Source organism: Clinocottus analis, unplaced genomic scaffold, assembly GCF_023055335.1.
Source record: "Clinocottus analis isolate CAN_PGR_092001 unplaced genomic scaffold, fCliAna1.0.p SCAF_32, whole genome shotgun sequence".
Lineage (NCBI taxonomy): Eukaryota > Metazoa > Chordata > Actinopteri > Perciformes > Cottidae > Clinocottus > Clinocottus analis.
Window position 1 is genome coordinate 551,726 of NW_027176065.1, and position 5,000 is coordinate 556,725.

Here is a 5,000-nt window from a genome sequence, read left to right on the forward strand (position 1 = left end):
CTTAAAGGGACAGGCGTCTTAAAAAGACAGGTGTCTTAAAGAGACAGGCTTCTTAAAGAGACAGGCTTCTTAAAGAGACAGGCTTCTTAAAGAGACAGGCGTCTAAAAGAGACAGGCTTCTTAAAGAGACAGGCTTCTTATAAAGACAGGTGTCTTAAAGGGACAGGCGTCTAAAAGAGACCGGCTTCTTAAAGAGACAGGCGTCTTAAAGGGACAGGCGTCTTAAAGAGACAGGCGTCTTATAGAAACCGTCTTCTTAAAGAGACCGTCTCCTTAAAGGGACAGGCGTCTTAAAAAGACAGGCGTCTTAAAAAGACAGGTGTCTTAAAGAGACAGGCCTCTTAAAGAGACAGGCTTCTTAAAGAGACACACGTCTTAAAGAGACAAGCGCTAAAACTGAGCGTTTGAGGTAGAAGATAAATACAGATATCCTCAGACAGACTGTATGAGAAGAATTATGAGTAGTTTTTTTTACATTAAAGCAGATAAACGTGTTCTGGCAGAAACCCAGAATACAAGCACGAAGCACAGCGCGTTTACTTTAAAGTTTTATTCTGACATCTTGAAGCTGCTCTCTTAAAGAAGTCGTCAAAGTATATAAACAGTTCACTGAAGCGCTCTGTGAAGTGTAATTTAAATAATTCATGAGGGGTTACATTATCTTTCTTTCAGTAGTTAAAAGGAATAATAATCTAGATAAATAAATCACAAATTGACACAGATTTATTTCAAATTCCAATGGCTTTATTTTATGTATATAGATTTGTATATATTTATATATATTTATATATATTATATATATACTTATGTCACAACTTTTACTCAGTTGCTTGATTATCATCTTTTGTTCAGCTTACCGACATGACACTAAGACCAAGGCATTCCACATGATCATATCTTACAAAAGAGTAAAGAAAACAACATGACACACACGCACACACACACACGCACACACACACACATCAATGTACAGGTATCGTGGTTCTGTTTGTAGAAAGAACTGCAAAACAAAAAGCAGACGAGAGACGAGCGGACAGAGTGACGACCAGATGAAGCACTGGAGACGAACTGGAGGATTCTGTTGCATAGATTGAAGCCAACAGGAGGATGTTTGATCCAAACGGACAGGATGAGAGACACACACACACATGCACACACACCTGTAGACACACACACACACACACACTTAGGGAAGCACAGGAAGTTTTATTTTGTCTCCCAAACAAAATCACCGTGAGGCTCAGAATCTGGCGGACGGAGGCCGAGAACCTGGAGATGAAGAAAAGTCAGGATCAACTGAAGTGGGAGGGGTTCGTCCTCTGGGGAACACGAGTGTCTTTAACGGGTCTGGACCGGAAGAAATATGTTAAATACTTTAGTGACAAACTCTAGGGAATAAAAGGATTGGAAAGCAACTTCTCGACGTCCATGACGGGGAATAAACTGAACTTATACTGTAAATGAACCCAAAGCTGAAGAAATGAAAACTTAGTTTGTATCCAAGAGATAAAACACGAGATCATCGCTCACTGTTCTCTAAATCCTCTCGTTCCGAGTCCAGTACGACGAGGCCACGTTTAGCATAGCTTAGCACAAAGACTGGAAGCGGAGGGGAACTGCTAGCGTAACAACTTCCAGTCGTCGGTGGACGTTTAGCTCGAGCTCCAGCGCGCCGCTGCGAGACGTTCTCCATCGTTCAGCAGCAGGAACAGAAAATAAAAAGAGGTCTTGTGGCTTTGGCAGATTTGTTTTTCATCGATGAAATGAGTTTAATATTTTACATCCCGACGAGATTAAAACCCAGAGGACTCTTGATGTCGTTAAAACTATTTTTATGGCGGTGAATGAGATCACAACATGAAGCCAGAGTTTAGACGCTGAACTGCAGCACACGGATGAAGAAACATGTTGTATTTTTGTTTAAAGACGCTGTAAATTGGGGCTTTTAAAGAATTGCATTAAGTGTGATATTTACATTAAACGTTAAATCAATAAATCTCAAACTATTCAGATGATCAATGTCAAACATTCTTTGAGTTCAGCTTCTCAAACGCTGCTTTTATTCGTCACGTATGAAGACAAACGGAAGGTCTTTTGGGTTTTTTTAACACAATTTTAGACAAAACATAATATAATAATATGTTGAAACTGAAGAATAATCAATATTGAAATTAATTCTAAAGGAATATCGCCTGTCAGCCGACATATTGATCCATATTCTGATTCATCTGTGAGAAATAAACTTTTTTTTTCAGGTGAGCGACAAAGTCCATCAGCAGGAGGATGATGATGATCGATGAAGGTGATCGGTGGGATGATGAAGCCCGCCTCCCTCCTCTTCCTCGGACTGCACTGGGTGGTGGGTGGGTGATGCGTTCAGGGGGGATCTGTAAATCTCAGTGTTAGTGTGGTGACGGATGAGCCGGCAGGTTCAAGTTCTTCAGTTTTGGGATAAATGAGACGATGGAAACAACAACAACAACAACAACAACAAAGAGAAGAAGAATCTTCCATCTTTCATCAATCCATCCATCAGAAGTCACACAGTTTTAATTTCCTCAGTGTGTTTCACCTCACAGTGCAGATACAGGAGCGTGTGTGTGTGTGTGTGTGTGTGTGTGTGTGTGTGTTGTTGCATGTGTTTGGGGGCGTGTCTTTGAGATTCATTTGGTAAAAACAAGTCAACATTTTTGGGATGTTTCATTCCATACTAAAACATGCAGAACACAGAACATTGAACACAGATACTGAACAGTTAGTTTTATCCAAATGCAGTTTTTCTTTTTGTTTTATATATAATATATGTATATATACGTATATATATCTACACGTATACAGACATATATATATGTCTTTTCGCACAGAGTGGCTTTAGGCTACACAGAACACGACAGAACCAATCGCACCAGGTTGGACATATTGCTTTAAACCACCAAGTTTTTGTATATATGTCATGCATGCCACATAGATGATATTATGTTTATACAAAAATAACACCAACAGCCTATTACTGTGTATCATAGTAATTACAGAAAACTTGTTCAGTCTTTTTTGCAGTGAAGTTCAACTGAGAAACCATATACATACACATATCTATGTATTTATATCCAATATACACACAATATATATACTAGATATAACTATATAGAGATGATATATAAATATATAGATGTATATGTTGAGTGGTTATGACTTTTCCAACTGTGATATTCCAGTTTGTTGAACCATTTTTTTGTTTTTTTTTTGTTTTAAGTGGATGTGAAAGGTTCTCCAAAGAATTCCTTAAGATCCGACAACAGGAAGCTGTTCTGAGAGAAAGGCAGTGCTGAGGAGGAAGCAGTCAGGATGCAATGATGAGGAGGAGGAGGAGAAGAAGAAGAGGAGAGTTTCCTTTTTTTCCCCCACGCGGGAGTCCGGGGTCGGAGAACCGACGGCGAGGCGCTGTGCTCACCTGGGGTGAGGCGACGGCGGCCATGACGGCAAAGAGCAGAGGGACATCTTATCCGGGAGGAGGGGGGGGGCGTGATGGAGAGAAGGGGGGGGGGGGGGTCATGTGACTGCAAACTTTCTAAAAAAACAAACTTGTGCAGAAGAAGAAAAGAAACGACTTTGGCAGAACATCCTTAAAGCTTTGCTGGATGATGATTGGCTGATTTCCCCCCCAAGCGCCGCCCTCCCAAAGCCCCTCCCATTTCCTGTCACCTGACTGGACAGCAGTCAGCAGGTACCCCCCCCCCCCCCCCCCCCCTTTATGTGACAGTATTTACATTGTACTGACTGAAGGAGCACAGCTGTTCTGAAGGTGCGTCTCGTTTGGTGGCGGGAAGAGGAAGTGATGTCACGAGCGCTTCCAACAAGTCCCGCCCCTCTTTGCCCTCCGAGAAACGTTTCCGGTGTAAAAATGGCGACGACGTCCGTCCACGACTGCAGCCGCGTGTCCCGTCACAGGCTCCGCCTCCTTTCAACGTCCAAATTTCAGGACCAAATCAAATCAAATCAAAACAAAACAATAAAATAAAAATGGCGTCCGTCCTCGTCTTCTTTGGCCTGAATTTAGACGACTCAACCTGAGGTCCGGGGGCCGTCCCAAGGCCTTTTAAGTCTGGACCAGACCTCTCATTGTGACATTTAAATCAACCAAAAATAAAAAATACCCACATTAAAAACTTCCAACATGGCAACCCAGCTTTACAGCTGCTGGTCACATGACTTCAGAACATCTTGAAATACTGAAATGACGTTGACGGAGGAACTGAAAGAGAGTCTAGAGAGACGGGGGGAGGGGGGGGGGGCATGTTGGTGAAGGATCTCACGGGTCCAACTGGTTTCTAGCAACTGAGACTGGACCCTGGACGAAGGACCCTGGATCTAGAACCTAGGATCCTGGATGAAGGACCTAGGAGCCTCAACCCAGGACGAAGGACCTAGGACCCAGGAACAAGAACCTAGGACCCTGGACGAAGGACCCTAAACCCAGGACCAAGGACCTAAGACCCTGGACACAGGGCCCTGGACCCGGGCTAATCGGGTCCAGGGTCCTGCTGTGTTGGCGTCAGACCAATTCAGACTAAGAGTCCGAGGGGCGCTTTCACAAGCCATGTGGTCTCGACAGACGGGCCGGATCAGAATCGCGTTTGGTCCGTTTTTTGTTTAGTCTGGTCCAATTAAAGCGGAACAAAGTTTGCCGAGGGGAACCTTTGTGATCCGCTGGGAGCTCAAAACCACCGGCATGTTCTGCATGTTCCCTTCGGCTCAGACGTATCTCACTCCAGTGACTCGGTTGGGAGCCGTCTGGACCGGTTGTTCTGGTCCGCATCAGAGTTTGGATCAAACCGGACTAAACGTTGGCTTGAGAAAGCGTCCCTTAAGTCTCTTTTTGTGTTTTTTTTAGGGACCAGAGCCCTCAGACCCACGATGGGACTCAGACCGCCCTTCGATGCCGTTGAGAAACCAGGATTCACACGTTGGATTCAGGTTTTCTTCTCACGGGTCCACTTCAA